Source organism: Zootoca vivipara, chromosome 15 (assembly GCF_963506605.1).
Source record: "Zootoca vivipara chromosome 15, rZooViv1.1, whole genome shotgun sequence".
Classification (NCBI taxonomy): domain Eukaryota; kingdom Metazoa; phylum Chordata; class Lepidosauria; order Squamata; family Lacertidae; genus Zootoca; species Zootoca vivipara.
Genome location: NC_083290.1, coordinates 17,251,115 through 17,269,576, shown reverse-complemented (window position 1 = coordinate 17,269,576; position 18,462 = coordinate 17,251,115).

The following is an 18,462-nucleotide window of genomic DNA, read 5'->3' as shown; positions in this document are numbered from 1 at the left end:
AATTTCAACAAACAAATAAATAGCAGGGTCTTACCACCCACCAGTTCAACATCGGCTCCTTCAGGCATGTGCCCCATTCTGCCCAATGGTAGGGCCAACCCTATCCATGGCCTCCTCTTGGTTGAACCCAATTGACTTACAATGTGATTCTACACATGTCTACTCAGAAACACATTCCTTAAGTTCAATGGGGCTTGCGCCCAGATAAGTGGATATCTGATTGCAGCCTGAGGGTCCGAAAAGACAGAACATGCACGTCTGTCACAGGATAAATGCAATACCAAATGGTGACGTGCCAAATATATGCACAATCACAGATCAGAGATATTCTAGACATGATGTAGGGTGAGGTGGCAGATAGGTAAAGGTAAAGGGAACCCTGACCATTAGGTCCAGTCGTGGACGACTCTGGGGCTGCGGCGCTCATCTCACTTTATTGGCCAAGGGAGCCAGCATACAGCTTCTGGGTCATGTTGCTAGCATGACTAAGCCGCTTCTGGCGAAACCAGAGCAGCACACGGAAATGCTGTTTACCTTCCCGCTGGAGTGGTACCTATTTATCTACTTGGACTTTGACGTGCTTTCGAATTGCTAGGTTGGCAGGAGCTGGACCAGGCATCCCCAAACTTCGGCCCTCCAGATGTTTTGGACTACAATTCCCATCTTCCCTGACCACTGGTCCTGTTAGCTAGGGATCATGGGAGTTGTAGGCCAAAACATCTGGAGGGCCGCAGTTTGGGGATGCCTGAGCTGGACAGAGCAATGGGAGCTCACCCCATCATGGGGATTCAAACCGCCGACCTTCTGATTGGCAAGCCCTAGGCTCTGTGGTTTAATCCACTGTGCCACCCGTGTCCCTTCGAGGTGACAGATAGCTGGCTGGAAATTTGGACTGCAGGTGAGAGGTAATATTTTAACACTTCCTGATACTGTTTTTAAAAGTTCCCTCCATGTAGAAAGCTAGCAATCACGGGAAAAGATTTCACTCAGCCCTCTCCTTGTTGTGCTAACTTATTGCGCCTAGGGAGCTGTTTGGGTGGGCGAGGGCATCACAAATTCTGCCCCACCTGCATTCTGAAATGCTAGCTCTGTCTACCACCTCCTTTTGGTTTAATGTGCAGAGTTGAATCTATCTCACCACAGAGACCTCAGTTTCACATCACCTGATATAGCCGGTAGTTTAAAGTTTCACATTCTTGTCAGAAGCTTGAAAACATGCTCTGCATTTAATAGAAAAAGAAAAGAAAACACCATTTAGGAGGGTGTTTAACATTGGTTTCTTTGGGGTGGCGAGGTTAAATACCAGTTAGAGTTGTGATTTCTGAGAATCTGACTCATATTGTTTGAGTCAAGGGCAACAGAGAAAGGTGCATAGAAAATTGATGCCTGACACAAAACGAGTTGATGAAGTCGGTTTTGAATTGAAGGCAGAGCTGCCTCTGTTAGGGTGATTTTCCACTACACTCAGTATAAAAGAAGAACTTGAAATGTGCTGACTGTTCCATGTATCTTGGCAAAATATGCATTACCAGAAGACCTGTTATAGTCACCTTTGGATCCTGTTTGGATGGCATCCTTTCTTTTGGCGCTTTCTCATGAAATTTGAGTGGATTAAGCTGAAAGCTGAGGACCTTCAGATGTTGCTAAACTCCAGCGCTACACTTCCGGCACTGTTTCCAACAGCTATGTCTGGACATATGGCAGCAGTTGGTGGGGTGCTTCAAGTAGGGTCATAGGAGCCAACTCCCAGAGGACAAGGGGTCTTCGGCCTTCCCAATAAAATATTTAAGGGGGCCAAAGACCCCCCAAAGTTGATGGGCATTGCCATGCAAATGCTGTGCATGCACAACGTCATATGATAGCTTATGCAGGACAGGGCTTACCTGCGCCCCCCCCCCCCCAATATTTTATTCAAGTTGGCACCTCTGGGCAGGGTAGTGGCAAGTTCTGGCTACCTGATGCCAGTGATGGAGGAAGGGGTGGTGGGAGTGGCCCACCCTGGGTGTCATCCTGAATGGGAGGTGACATTCGGCGCGACACCCATCCATGACTCCCAATTTCCTAAGCCTACCTTGACCTGTCGGGGAAAGGGGGAAACTGCGCTGCTTTGCTGGAAGGAGGAGGCTGTGGGTTAAGGCTGCCATTGGACAACTCCCACCCCCGCCCTTGCCCCAGTGGCTTTGCAGAAATTGGCGACCTCTAGCAGCCAAGGCACTCCGTAGGGAGCTTGCTTTCCCCTCCAGAACCAGCCCGACCACCCACCCCAGACAGGCCGGGAAAGCGCTGGATGCGCCCAGGGCGCAGGACAAGGAAACTCCCGCCGCCACAGCTGTTGCTTGCTTGGCCGGACATTGCTGGCAAGGCGCAAAGGTGCCTTCAGAGACTGGGCCAGCTCTGCTGAGGAGGGGGGTTGACAAAAAAAATTCCGCACCGGGTACCACCTGACCTTGCTATGCCTGTGCCTGATGCCAAATGCTGTTGTTGCTCACTGGGAGGGGAAGAGGCAGAACTCAGTGAGGGGGAGAGATGAGCAGGAAAGGAGAGGAGAGGCATATTGGTGAAGTCCACTTCCCCAAACTCCTGCCTTTTGACAGTGAAAACATGCATACCTTTAGCAATTCACAGTACAGTCAAACCTCGGTTTGCAACCGCCTCAGTTTACGACCGCTTCGGTTTCCGACCACCGTGGACCCGGAAGTGTTTACATCCGGGTTCCGTGGCGCTTGGATGCGCAGAAGCGATCTGTGCAGCACGCGCATGCGCAGAAGTGCTCTATCGACGCTTCGTGCACACACAGAAGCGTGCCTCGGGGAGCAACCGGCTCCACGGAACCAATTGTGGTCGTAAACGGAGGTATGACTGTATCTATATATTCATAGTTCAGCAGTGGAAGATTGCCACCCGACCCTAGAACATCCTTAATTGTAAATTTGATCCTTTGTGAAACATGTTCTTGCTTAAAACATTTGAAAAGGAAACCAAATCTCTCTTCGACGCTTTCCGTTAATTTTCTGCCTGAGCAAAACAGTTTTCGCTTCTGTGTCCCTGGAATGGCAGGTTGTTGTCCGAAGCCGTTGACAAATTTCTTTTTCTATCAGACTCAGCAGAAATATATCCCCAACTCCCCTCCCCCCTGGTGTGCTTTATTTATACCAAGAGCTGTAGTAGGCCTCAAAAGGAGCCTAATATGGATTAGGAAACATCTGGAAATGCGTTTGTGTCGGCTGCCATAGCAAGATAAAGAATACGTGTCAACTGACAGCCCCAGAGGCCACAGCCCTCAAAACATCTGAAGGCTCAGCCGTGGCTCCAGGTGGGGATTTTGGCCCATGGCTTTCTATCAGCAGTTTGGTGGGGGGAAACAAACATTTGGTTTCTCCCAGCTGGCTCACATTTGACGTAAGGCTATTGTTCGCTACCCGGGTGTTTTGATCTGAGTGGGGGCAGAGATGTCTTTCTAGTGATGCCTGGGCGTGACAATGGACGCCCCCACCTGGACTTATGGGCTGTATTCTGTAGGGACACCATTCAACGACAAAGCGAATTATTATTTGAACAGTGTTTGACTAATGAATGACTTGAGAGGGGGCACTTCCTGCTGTTTGCCAGCCAGAAGACTCCTGTGCATGGGGTGTGGAGGGAAGAGTCTAAGGGAAGGATTTAAAAAAATAAAAATTCTTTTTTTATTATTGCTTTTATTTATTAGAATAGCAAGACATTCAAATACACAAATAAATGTTTGTTCATACTTAAAGTAAACAAATTTGAAGATTACTACAATAAAACATAAATATTTTTCCAACAGTATCCTGTGTCTTGTCTCATTTTTACCTCTCTTCTCATTTCTATACAGTTTCCATCTTTAACTTATTCTTTCGAACTAGATTTCCTCTTTCCTCTCTCTTGGTTTTATTCTTCCAACTTTCAGGTTTCGGTGCTTTACTTTTTCTTGCCTGTCTTTCACTTATATCAACTTCGCATATACATTTGTGACAACGGCTAAACACATCCTTGTTGTACTGTATTTTATAGTTAACCTACTGGTGTTTTCCTATTTTACAATGTTCTTTTGAGATATTCCACAAATTTGTTCCAATCTTTTTGATACCTTTGGTCTTTTTCATCTCTTATTCTCCCTGTCAACCTCGCCAACTCTGAGTATTCTATCAATTTTTCCCTCCACTCACCTATGGTTGGGATTTCTGATGTTTTCCACCTTTGGGCCAAAATGATTCTAGCCGCCGTGGTGGCATACATAAAAAGTTTTTGGTCTTCCTTTTTTATATCTCTTCCCAATATTCCTAATAACATTGCTTCCGGGTTTTTTGGGAAGGTGTAATGTAATAATTTTTTCACTTTATATATTGAATCCCATAAAATAAAAATTCTTGGCTGTAACTTATAGGAAAAGAAAAGTACATCTTCACCTAGAAATATGATGGGGAAATTTTCACCTGAGGGATAATGTGCAAGTCCCGCATGGAAATTGCATATATATCAATAGCCTCAGAAAAACTGGGTCATCTCATTTTTCCTGGAAGAGCACGGCAGCCATTTTGGGCCCCTTGATCTCACACGATTTCAGGCCAAGGTCTTCCCCTGAAAAAGGCATTTTGGGGGGTCCTCGATCTTGCACCCCAAAACATGTGTTGGCCTACACTTTGGCCCAATCCATCATGGCTCTTTTAATGTCTTCTGGGAGGGCTGTGTTTGGTAAAAACCCGTTTTCAACTATGCCAGGAAAACTGCATGCCTGGAATCTCCCTTCACCTTCATCCTCAGTCACCAAAGATCCAATGATGTTTCCTTCTCTCAGGGGCCCCAAGGATGAAACTGAGCAAGTGTAGCCTGCAGGAAACATGACAGTGTGGCTTGTTGAGACTGAGAGGAGAGAGGACATTGTCTAGCAGACGAACGGGGCACTGGGCAGGAAAGGGCTCCAGCTTTTGCCAAGACAAGCAGCCGACTCTCACAGCATCTGTCAAGACAGCAACTGAAACTTCAGATGTGATTTAAAAAGACCAAACTTCCAACGACATCTGTGCAGCAGCATCAAGTCTTTAGGAGGCAATGGTTTCAGACTATGTTGAATGCTTGGATCCATCGGAAGCTCATCAGATTCCTGGTGACCTTATGGGGAAGGATCAGAGATGAGCAGCAGGCTGGACATTTCCCCCACTTTTCCCCCCACTGTCAATCAATGAGAGAAGTAATTGCACTTGGAAAAATATCAAAAGGGAAGGAAATTTTGGATGAATTTCTCATAGGTGTTTTTTTCCCCTTGTTTTGTTTTTTGTAATGCTACTTTTGAGGTGGCCAAGGGGATCTTTTGAGGGTGCACTCTCTTTTGTTCTACAAACGCTCTCTCCACTGTTCTGCCCTCTGATGCCTTCTGGGTGTTTCCATGTTTCCTGAAAGCCCAATGATGTCCTCCAATGGACTTTTCCGTAAACAAGGGAAGGTATGAAACATCCTACTGACACCTGAACTCAAGGAAAGTTCAAAGCAGGATCATTGTCAGGTGTAGCCTGGGGAGATCCCCCAGAGCTGGATAAAGGGGCCTGGAAGGGTATACATTAGAGCTCATAGTGGCATGGGTGGAGCTGACCCTGATGTTGCTCCTTCCCTGGTGTAAGATGTGTGTTCTATACCTGACATTGAAGCTGGCAGCCACATAAGCAATGCCATCACACAATAGAGAAGGGGTGTGTGTGTGTGTCACACACACACACACGTGAAACTCAGAAAATGAGAATATCGTCGAAAAGTGCATTTATTTCAGTAATGCAACTTATTATTTTTTATTTTTAGAAATGCTTTCTTTTGGAAATTCCACAGTAATAAAACAAATAGTTACAATAATACAAAAATAAACATCACTATTACATTTCATTAATTACATTCCATTTATAATTGACCCGCCTAACAACAAATAATTACGATTACAACAAATAAAGGCTTGAAATCTCTTGCTTTGCATGTCATGCATCTATCTCATATATTGGTTTCACCTTTTAAGTTGCATTACTGAAATAAATGCACTTTTCGACGATATTCTCATTTTCCGAGTTTCACCTGTATATAGTGCAGTTATCTTTTCCATAGTAGGGGGAGGGAGTTGGTTGCCTCCCAAAAAAGTCCAAGGTGGCTCAAATCAACATGAATATCTGTCCGTCCGTCTGTCCGTCCATCCGTCCACACATGCAAAATTATAGGGAATGCAGCCAAAGGATGTTCAAAGCTGTGAATGTAAAAGCAAGCCAAAGGCCGTCAAGGACAATTCCATTGTTCCCTCTTGGAAATCTCTGATGGAACCCCCTGAGGAGGGGCCGCCGCAAGCCCCTCCCAAAGCTGTGTAAACAGGAAGCAGAGGAAGTGAGGAGTCAAGCCCAGGCTGATGCCCATCAGGAAGTGGAGCTCACGTTGTGTGACGGCTAAGCACACAATGATACAGCGGGAAATGGCTTTTATAAATACACCGGGGTCAAGGACAGGCTTGGTGAACAATGAAGGAAACAAGGAAGGCGGGTGTTAGGAAGGACAATGTGAGCAGACAATGGTTGGAGCTGCAGGGAAGAGCTGCAGAACTGCAGCGATCGATCCTTTGCTCCAGCTGGTTGCGATTCAGGGGACATTCAGTGGGGAGGTGGCAAAGGAAACATGTCATTTTATCCTCTCCCAGGAGGTGTCCAGGTGAGCCATAGGCTTACAGGATCCATCCTTGCCACTGTCACGTCAGGATGCCCAGATTTCAAGCATATCTGACAGATGCCCACCTTGTTTTAATAGACATTAATATTATCTATAGTGATATTATATCTAAATGAAGTAAACAATGAGCAACAAGTAAATAAATAAATAGAGCTTTGTGGCCTGTGGCTTCTCAGACAAGAGTGCTTCTTCATCCAATGTGAAAAATAAATTTTCCGGGGTTCTGAAATGTGCAGGGAACCTCCATAGTGATTCTTGGCGGGAGGGAGGGGCACACATTCGCTGCACAAGGTTGCAATGGAACAGAGGACCTTGAAGCCCCATTTTCCTTCCTCCCCCCCAAATACATTTTAATTTAAGAAACAATCTGAACACCCAAGGAGGACTGATGCTGTGCTTTTAAAACTGGAAGGGGTAAAAGTAGGTGTTATCCGTTCTGAGACTCTGGGAATGTAGCAAACTAGGGATTTTATTTTAAAGTTATCTTTTTTATTTAAAACCCACTAATGAACCTTTGAGTTTGCCATCAATTAGCGTTGTTTTTGACACAGCAGCTAGGAAGCTGCAGGACCTCTCAAAGCTGCCTTTCAGTGACGTCAAAGGAAGCAAACTTGACTGGAGGAGATAGAGGAGGAAGGCGATAGGCTGCTGCCTAGGCTGGCTCAGGGTGATTTGCACTTGGGAGGTCAGAAACAAGTTGTACGCACATCGCAAGAGGCATCCCGGCTGCCAGCCGCTCTCTTGATATGGCAAATGAGGTCAAATCAGTCACCCTCTGCCGAAGAATTGCAGGAAGCCTCTTTCTAAGTGTGTGGCTCTTTAAAGGAGCTGGTTGCAAGGGGCAGAGCTGGGGCAGTCAAGGGCAGGGTGGGGGCAAGGAGAAGGAAGGAGACCTCCTTCCTGAAACGTTTTCTGACTCTGAGAACACAGTTCCAAGACAGATGGGTGTCAGAGTCCTCGAAGAAATCCCCGTCGCTGTCAGCATTGTCCTGGCGAATGGGTTTGATTTGTAAGCACATATTTTAGAAGCTGACAAGAGAAACCTTGGGAAGCTTGTTTACTTGGGGAAAGGTCCTTAAGAAGACAATTGAATCCCAATTGAAAATTGGCTTGAATCCCAGCATGATGCTGGCGCCCCCAACAGACCCACAGTTGAGCCGATGTGCAAGAACAAAACAAACACACGCACCCTTATATACTAATAAAGTATTGCCAAGGCTGCAAATTCTGCAGCAGTTTGTGACTCGTGTGCCCCAGAGATCCAGCTGGTCAGGACTTTCTGCAGCAAGAGTACTGATACCACCTGTCTGCTAAGGTATTTATTCAGTACCATCAATGTACCTGGTGATGGTTAAGAAAGCTTACAGTCAAAACAACAAACCTTTGTCAACACAAGAAATACAGGACAAACTAGAAGACATCCCAATGCCCTGGTTAGCACAACACCAATTATATGCCTTTCTAAACAACCCAACAGTAAAATCAGCAACAACTAGACCCCTGACAGCCTTCGAAAACCTCCTCTTAATGACAAAAGGACACAGCAAAGGAATGGTATCTGCAATATACAAAATACTAATCCAAAATCCCACAAACCCCCTAGACACAATAAAAAGACAATGGGAGGATGACATAGGATATGAAATCAACCCTACCCAATGGACCAGAATGTGGTCTAAACCCCTCTTTAAATCCATATCAATGAAAAGAAAAGAACTCACCCTAAAACTCACCTACAGGTGGTACCTAACACCAAGGAAGCTGCATTGCATTTCCACAGGTACATACTTCCACGTGTGGTGGGAAAGCCCCAAAATCCAATTATTCTGGGCAACAACCATACAAAAAATATGTAAAATAACCGAACAAGTAATAGAAATTACCCCAGAATTGGCCCTACTAAACATCTTCCAAGATAATAATGCCCATTTATACCACAAAGACCTCATAACCTACCTACTTTTAGCAACCAGAAACGTCATAACTAGACATTGGAGAGACCTGTCAGGAGCAAGCATGGACCAATGGTACCAAATAGTATGGGAAACAGCCTTACTAGAAAAACTAACCAACAAGTTGAAACTGGCACGGGGACAAATAGAAAAGGATGCCTTCACCCCGGTATGGTTCCCCTTTATCACACACGCAGCCCAGCAAGATAATGACAAAAATTTACTGTCAGCGTACAAATCAGTATGGCTAACCTGACCCATAACACCCACCCACCCCACTCACACATGAAAACAAAGACCATCATAGCCAATCACAAATGAACAACTACACCCTTGGCCAACCCCAATCTCTCTCGCCATCAAAAGAACACAAGCGAATAAAGGAGTACCAACACAAACAAAGCTGACATCAAGCCCTACATATATTAAGCAAAACAGAAACATCGTCACCTAATCCCACCCCAATCCACCCTCCCACCCCCTATCTACCTTGTTTTCCCTCTTTCTTCTTAGTGTCTTAACAAATGAAATGGATTTGCAATAATGATACATGTTAAAATATGAGTGACACTGCACACACCTTTGTAATTCAAGAAATCTTTAATAAAAAATACTTTAAAAAGAAAAAGAAAGCTTACAGTCTAAAGCAGAGCTTTCCAAACTTTTCTTTTTTATGATTTTATTGATTTTCTTACATGGTAAAAATTATACATTCCAATAAAGTACAAAGGAAACAACAGATTACCAAATAAACAAATATGTATAAATCTTTAAATTCCTAAAGAAGACTTGTATTTTAGAATATTTTTCTTAAAGGTGAAATGATGCCATCAAAAGAGAAGTACTGTAGTAGGAGAAACTGTTAGAATATCTTGAATTAGCAAAAATGAATGAGACAACGGGGAGACAGCCAACTCAAAGGTATAAAAAAGAATGGGGAATTTATAAAGAATATTTAATTAAACATTGTCAGCAAGTGAAAACCTGGATGTGCTTTGACTAAACTCTGCAATCTGTAAGTTAGATAAAGAATACGTGAGATAAAACAAAGAAAGAAATGGAGATAAGGAATACTGAAGCAGTGATAATAAAAAGGGGGAAAGAGGATGAACCCTCAATGAGGAGGTTGGAAGTCATGTGGAGAAATTAAGTAATTGTGAATTAAGCTTTCCAAACTTTACATGCATCATTTCGTGACACGGTTGTTGTGTTGTTTAGTCGTTTAGTCGTGTCCGACTCTTCATGACCCCATGGACCAGAGCACGCCAGGCACTCCTGTCTTCCACTGCCTCCCACAGTTTGGTCAAACTCTAGCAAACCAGAGATTAAACCAACCCCTTTCCAGTCCCGGGAAGAGTGCAGGGAGCATTCCCACAACACACCTACCCACTGCAACCAACACACAAACACGTCACAGCACAGTTTGGAAAGCTCTGGTGTAAGGTATGAGCTTCATTGCATATGCCATGTTAATAAATCAGTAGCTGTTTCTCCCAGCAGAGGGTGGTGGAAGTATGCAGGACTCCATGCAAAAAATCAGGACTCCACTATTAATTCTAAAGTTGAAGAAAGGAAGGACTCTTCTCTTCCCCGTTGCCTTCTAAAAAATATTTTAAAAGACATTTTAATATGTTTTTTTTCAAAATTATATTAGAATATCATTTTTAATAATTTTATTGTCTTGCTCCCTGTGATAATGTCATTGTCTTGTGTATGCGGAACAGATTTCTTTTTTGTTCTGCTGAATTGCTTTAATTTGTTGTCCAACATCTGGAGCAGCGGTAGCTTGCCTCTTTTTGGTGGTCCTGATCTGCTGTCGTTTTGGCAGAGGAATGCCTGGCTAAAGCAACCACCGCTAAGTGATTCGGATCAAGTGCTTAGACCACCTTTCTAGGTAGAGGCGTGGGTGAGAATTCTGATAACGTTCCTGGAAAAGTCACACATTCAAAATTGGGGGAAATTTGGGCAATATCTTAAAAAGCAGTGCCCCATGATAAAAACTTGGATTTACTTCTAATATTCCGTATAGATCAAAATTTGGAAATTAAGTGAAGCAGTGTAAAAAGGTATGAGTGTATTAGCCTGGGAGGAAGACAAGTGGAAGTCGGTTTACAGAAGAAGGATGTACATATTGGATTCAATCGATTTATTTGATTCATTTGATTTATTTGACATATTTGATGTAGAAGTTTTCGGTTATGTATAATTTGTGTTTTAAGTATGGTTTATTTGTTTATATTATTTGTATTGTTTATATTATTTGTATTGTTTTATTTTGTTATTTTGTTATTTTAATCTCAATAAAGAATTTTTTATTTTATTTTTTAAGGAAAAGTCACACATTCTATTTCAAAACTGAAACCGGCTATCAAAAAATTCAAAAGTGGTCCAGTTTGGTTGATTTAAATGAATGCATGAAATGAATGCAGGAGTTAACTCCATTCTGTTGCAAGTCACCTGTCAGGCACTGTCAGATACTGCAAACTGTTGCATAGTAGCTGCCAGGTGTAAGCCACATTCAGGCTATACATTTAAAGTGCTCTTATACCACTTTAAACAGCCATGGCTTTCTCCAACGAATTCTGGGAGCTATAGTTCATTCATTAGAAGGCCCCTATTCCCCTCACAGAGCTAAGATTTCCAGAGTTCTCTAGGGGCAAGAATTGATTGTTAAACCACTCTGGTAACTGAAAAATCCCATAATTCTTTGGGGGAAGCCATGACTGTTTAAAGTGGCATCACAGTGCTTTAATGCATGGCATGAATGTGGCCCTAGTCAAATAATGGTTGTTATGTTAAAAACTCTTCAGATTTGAAATGCTGGCTTTCAATGTTTACTGACTATTCTTCACCCATGGTCAGTGGTGTAGCGTGGGTTGCCAGTGCCCGATGTCGCACAGAAGGGATGGTTGGATAGGAGGGAAATGGTCAAAGTACGCATGAGCATTCAGCTGCCGACTGGTGTCTCACATCAACCAGGAGATCGCAGCCACAGAGATCAGAACAGTTGTTCCATTGTCTGGAGAGGTCACTTCCTGGTTCGCACAGAGAAGCCATTTTCAATGGAGCCTAGCAACAGAAGCATGTAGCTGTATTTAGGCAGCACCAAGTGTTGAAATTTTGCACCCCTAACAATTTTGTGCCCGGGGCAACCGCCCCTGTGCCCCCGCCACTACACCACTGCCCATGGTGGAGTGAAATTGACAGAGGAGGGTTGGGGATTTGTTTCTGTGCAGTCCTAGATGTAGTATATTGACAGCAGCACCCCAAAAGGAGACTTCTCCAGGTCTAATGTAGGGCAAAAACACTTTGGGGTTCTGCTGGTCTTTCACCTCCTTTTTGTGCACATCAAGATTCTTCAGCCTGGCTGGGCTGTGGAACCTCTTTCCAAAATCAAAATACCAACGACTTCAGTGGCCAAATGACTTTTGTGTGGGAACCATGGGAATCTCCAAAATCATACCTCCCCAAGATTATGGAATATTACCAGAGTTTCCCCCATTTGCCATTTCACAGCCTAAGGAAATTCTTCTCTGATTTTCTCATCTCTTTGTATCTAGATTGCAAAAAAGAATTTGCTTCCTACAACCAGTATGAGGAGTGGAGGAGATTAATATGAAATTGCAGAAATCTCCCCCTCTCCCTGAAGCTCCCATTGCCCTTCCTCTCTAAAAGGTCTTTTGTCATTACTGCCCCTATTAAATATTGCATTTCCCATCACATTTGCTTAATGGTGTCCCTGACAACAAGTTGCCAGCTGTAAATGCCTCTCACCTTTGGGGAATGAGTAGAGTGATCGGGTTAATTTCCAAGAGGGGATCAGGGGACTGGAGGGAGGAGCCCAGCGCCACAGGGGAGGGTGCATCAATTAGTCCTGACAGGCTGGAAGGGCCTCGGTTTGTGCCTTGAATAATACTTATCTGCCTGCAGTAAAGCCATTGTCAGTTAACCCTTGCAGGTCTGGAGCAGGAAGAACATAAGAAGAGCCTACTGGATCAGGCCAATGGCCCATCTAGTCCAGCATCCTGCTCTCACAATGGCCAACCAGATGCCTGTGGGAAACCTGCAAGCAGGATCTCTCCCCTCCTGTGCTTTCCAGCAACTGGTACTGTATTTGGAAGCAGTGCTGCTAGAAGACCTCAAGCACCCACTCTTCCATGAATATGTCTAACCCTCTTTAAAAAATCATCCAGTTGGGTGGCCATTCCTGCCTCCTGTGGCAGCAAGTTCCACAGTTTAACTGTGCACTGCATGAAGAAGGGCTTTCTTTACTCTGTCCTGAATGTGCACGTTTTAGCAACACAATTCCCCCTAATATACAATAATGCACTTTTTAATGATGTCTTCATGAATGCATGCAACCTTTATCCTAGCCAGAGCTTCACCGCAAAATCCAGAGAAGGGTAGCTGAGTTTGTGCCTGTTTGGGGAAGTGTGAATGAGGGACATTTGCGTTTCGATGCAAGCGGAATCAAGTTCTCTCCTATCCCTATTTGTAATCAAAACACCAAAGGCTTTCCTCCATAATCCTGGCACCATCAACTCTCTTTATTACAGCTTCAGTAGTTAAACCATTACAGTACTTCCATCACTGATAAACCTCTGGGGTATAATGCCCAGGAGCTGACATCCCTTTAATTTCACAGCTCTTTTTTTCTTTTTTTCTTTTTTTTTACCGGTTGCAATATTTAGAGTCGCATGACTTAGAACATACTGAGTGACAAGTCTCTGTAGGATGGGACACTGTTATTTTGGGATTCTGTTACAAATCTCTCACCCGTGGAAAATCTCTGCCCCTCAGGGAGCAATCGAGAGGAGAAAAGAAAGGTCACAACCTTTTGGGGATGGTGGTTACTGTGTCCCTCAGAGAGAAAGGGGAAGGTTTTGACAAAAGGAAGGTGGCACTGGGAGTGAGCAGCCAGCACCGTGGATATAGGGGTTGCCAAGAACGTGTGGTGGCACAGCCCCAGTTCAGGTGCTCTAAAACAGCCTCCCATACATTTCTCCAATGAAAATAGGAACGTCCTATATGATAAAAGAAATATTTTTATTATTTATACCCCACCCATCTGGGTGGGTTGCCCAGCCACTCTGGGCGGCTTCCAACATATATTAAAACATAATAAAACATTAAGCATTTAAAAACTTCCCTATTCAGGGCTGCCTTCAGATGTCTTCTAAAGGCTGTGTAGTTACTTATCTCCTTGGCTCGGGGGGGGGGGGGGGGTCGCATAACTCCATACCCTCCAACATTTCTCTGATGAAAATAGGGACATCCTGAGGAAAAGCGGGACATTCCAGGATCAAATCAGAAACCAGGGCGGCTTCTGTAAATCCAGGACTGTCCCTGGAAAATAGGGACACTTGGAGGGTCTAGCATCCGCCAGCCCATGACCTCTGCTTAGCCAATCAAAATAAGCAGGTCCCACCCCGATCTCCAGCATCCCTCTTCCACAGAAATGGCTTCTGTGGGGCGGTGGGTTCTTTTCCTCATTCCCCTCCCCCTTTTCTCTGTAAGAGGACATGGCGGGGATGGGGGACAAGCTAAGGTTTATAGGGCACAGGTGGGCCACTGGTAGCCATCCCACCAGGTCCAGGGGCTACCAGCCACCACCGCTAATACCTGAAACACACTGCATGCCAGTTGTCAAATGTTTCTATAATTATCACTGAATGTCATGCACAGATCCCGTTTGCATCTACCTGCCCGCAGACTGTCTCACCAGAGTGGTGCATGCACTAGTTATCTCCCGCTTGGACTACTGCAATGCACTCTACGTGGGGCTACCTTTGAAGGTGACCCGGAAACTACAATTAATCCAGAATGCGGCGGCCAGACTGGTGACTCGGAGTGGCCACCGAGTCCATATTACACCAGTCCTGAAAGACCTACATTGGCTCCCAGTACATTTTCGAGCACAATTCAAAGTTTTGGTGCTGACCTTGAAAGCCCAACGGACTCAGCCCAGTATACCTGAAGGAGTGTCTCTCCCCCACCCGGGCACTGAGGTCCAGCTCTGAGGGCCTTCTGGCGGTTTCCTCCTTGCGAGAAGTGAAGCTACAGGGAACCAGGCAGAGGGCCTTCTCGGTAGTGGCGCCCACCCTGTGGACCGCCCTCCCATCAGATGCCAAGGAAATAAACAACTATCTGACTTTTAGAAGACATTTGAAGGCAGCCCTGTTTAGGGAAGTTTTTAATGTTTGATGTTTTATTGTGTTTTTTTAATATTCTGTTGGGAGCCGCCCAGAGTGGCTGGGGAAACCCAATCAGATGGGTGGGGTACAAATAATAGTATTATTATTATTATTATTATTATTATTATTATTATTATTACTATTGTTATTATTATTTCTCATCAACATGCAGAGGACGGTCCATGGCTGTTGCTTCCTTTGTCATGACCTCATGTGAATGCCTCAACATTTTGTTGTTGTTCTGGACCTTCTTCAATGTCCTTCGAGCTGCTTGTTTAATGATGCAGCAGCAGAAAGCTACGCCTCTGCCTTCACTTTTCCTGCCATCTTCTTAAATTGACCCACAGTCAATGCGTCCTAAAGGTTGCTTGAACAAGTGCAGTGCTAGGCATTTACTAGAACGATGACACAACTTTTTGAACAGGGGTGGAAACAGGACGATGTTTCCCACTCAAATGCTGGTTGAAGCACAGGGCGGGGGGGGGGGAGAGAAAGACTGTTTATAAAAAAGGGTGTACGGATTAATTGCAGTGGGACTTGGTTCTAAACCAATATTTAGTCTAAAACACTCCACTCTGTCAGTTCCCATGTCCGCAAGCTCGTTTCCACCCGTAAATAGCTCCATTTATACCGAGGCTGTTAGAATTATGGCTGGCAACATCTATTTCATGAAGACAGGCAGGGGCAGAGCAGGAGAGGGCGGGAGGGAGAGGGTCAAGGGTGGTGTATTTGCGGCCTGGGCAAGGGGGGCACCTTTGTTTACTCATGCTAAAAGGAGAGAGAGAATATTTTTTACACTTTTGGCCCTTTAACCGTTAGAGCTTCCTTGAGTTATTAAACCCTGTCAAAACCTCAGGAGTTATGAAGTGGTTTAGCTTGAGGAGCTTTCACACACGCAAACTTCAGGAGGAAAAGCAGGCCTAGAAGAGGACTTGACCTGACCTCACGGCTCAGCCAAACAGAGCCCTCTAAATGTCCCTTGGGGTGTCAGAGCATCAGGCCAAGTAGATAGTGGAGGGAGGAGCTTAACCCTCTCCCTTCTGCTGTGGTTCTGATGAAAATTGCTCCCCCCCCCCGCCATAGTTGCCATTTGCCCTTCCCTTGGTTTTGGCCAGAGGCTTCTGTCCTGATACAAAGGGGCCACAACATCTTTCAGGGCTACTGCAGGGGGCTGGGAGGGGTTAAGAAACCCACACCACTCTCCATGATCCTGATGCTGCTCATATAGATTGGTGGATAAGTATGGATTCACACAATTAAAATATGTATAGGTCCAGGGCCGTCTTGAGCATATCTGGCGCCCTGGTGCGAAGATCCCTCTGGCACCACCCACCCTGTTTCCCAGCGCCCGCCACGCGGCGCCCCCCTGGCGGCCCTGCGCCACCCAGCCTTGCCGTAGGGCCGGCCCTGTATAGTTCGGCCCCTGTATGCACCTTTGCAGGGTTGCTTTGCAGGTAAGTGGTAGTGGTTTTGTGACCCAATTTCCCAGGCATGATAGCAGGAGACAGCTCATTGCAGTCTCCTTTAGAAGATTTGTCTGGTGCAAAAGAGGACAAGGAGAAGGAGCAACTAGGGCTGCCTACGCTGAAATCCCCTCTTCTGCACAACTGCTAGGGACCTAGGAAGCTCCCTGCCACCAAGTCAGACCATTGGCTCATCTTGCTCAGTATTGTCGGCACTGATTGGCAGCTGCGGCTCTTCAGGGTTTCAGGCAGGACTGAACCTGGGACCTTCTGCATGCAAGGCAAATGCTCTGCTGGTGAGCTACACCTCCTCCCCCAAGGCAAATGAGCCCTGCCCTCTTGCACCTGGACCATAGCTGCCAAGTTATCCCTTTTTAAAAGGGATTTTCCCTTATGCTGAATAGGCTTCCTCACGAGAAAAGGGAAAACTTGGCAGCTATGACCTGGACCCCCTAGGCAATAGGGCAGGTGTAGGGCATACATGCCTCTGGACTACAGCTCCCATCCTCCATGGCAACTGGCCATCCTGGCAGGGGCTGATAGGAATCCGAGTCCATGAGGAGGTGCCACCAGGTCCCCCCCATCCCTGCAGCAGGGAGTAGGGCAAAGAGGTGGATATAGACCAGGGTTTCCCAAACTTGGGTCTCCAGCTATTTTTTGGACTACAGTTCTCATCATCCCTGACCACTGATCTTGCCAGCTAGGGATGATGGGAGTTGTAGTCCGAAAACAGGTGGAGAGCCAAGTTTGGGAAGCGCTGATAGAGACGAACTAACCAGATGTTTGTGCTTTTAATTGCTTTCCCAGCTAAATAAGCAGTAGAAAGGAGCAAGTTGCCACCTAGTCCAACCTGCTCCCTTCCCCCCACCCCCACCCCTCAACGGCTGCACCTCTCCACCCACTCACTGCAGGATGATCAAAGCTGCGAGCTCCCAAACCACAGCGACAGGTGCGCTCTGCAAGCTGCCCACGCAAGAGCAGCACAACATGACTCAAAGCGAAACGGCGCTCCACCCCCTTCAAGTGCTAGGATGGCACACTGGGTGGATCACGGAGGGGGGAATCTTTGGACCTCCAGATGTTGTTGAACCTCAACTTCCATTACCCCTGAGCTTTCAGCCACGCTAACTGATAGAGCCCAACAGCATCTGAAGGACTAGAGCAGGGGTTTCCAACAAAATTTTCTCGAGGACCCCTCATCGAGCCGCTATTGTGACAAGGACCCCCATTAATTGACTTACTTGCTTGAACATCAAATGCATTATCTTCCTCTTCATCTGTAGGCCTTTGTTATTTTAATGAACCACTTTTTAACCAACGGTCCATTTATAACTACGCGAACTGTAGCTTCCGCGAAAAACAACGCTAAAACTACTGTTTTGCAAAGAGGCAGCGCGCGCCAGGGAGGAGAGAGGGGAATGGAGAAGACAGGGTACCTGCACAGTAGCGCACAAATGAAGCCGACGCGCGCAAAGCATCTTGGGGAGGTGAGCGTTTAGAATGTGCGTGCTGCCTCTTTGCAAAACAGTAGTTTGTAAAGCGCCACCTAACGGCATACAGAACTACTGCCTCTATCTAATTCTAGTTTTGCACTAGACTCTGCTCATGCAGGAAGCGGCCAAAACAAAAAATCCGTTATCATACGAAATATATTTAATATATTTTTTATTCTAATAGCATCTTGCGGACCCCTCTGGCATAGCACGCGGACCCCTGGGGGTCTGCGCACCACCTGTTGGGAACCACTGGACTAGAGGACCCACCCAGACTAGTAAAAAAAAGTAAAAAAAATAGCAACAAACTAAAGACAGATTAAAGCTCGCAGCAACTTTCTAAACACCTGGGTAGGCTCGTCTAAACAAAAATGTTTTTAGCAGGCTCCGAAAACAATACAGTGGTACCTCTGGTTACAGATTTAATTCATTTTGGGGTGCCGTGCGCATCCCGAAAAATCTGTAACTAGAGGCGCCGCTTCTGCGCACGCGCATGGCGCAATAGAGTGCTTCTGCGCATGCACGCAGCGTGCAGAGCACTCTTGCGCATGTGCAAGTGGTGAAATCCGGAAATATACACTTCTGGGTTTGCCGCGGCCGTAACCCGAAGGTGGTTACGCAACACGAGGTACCACTGTATAGTAAAAGC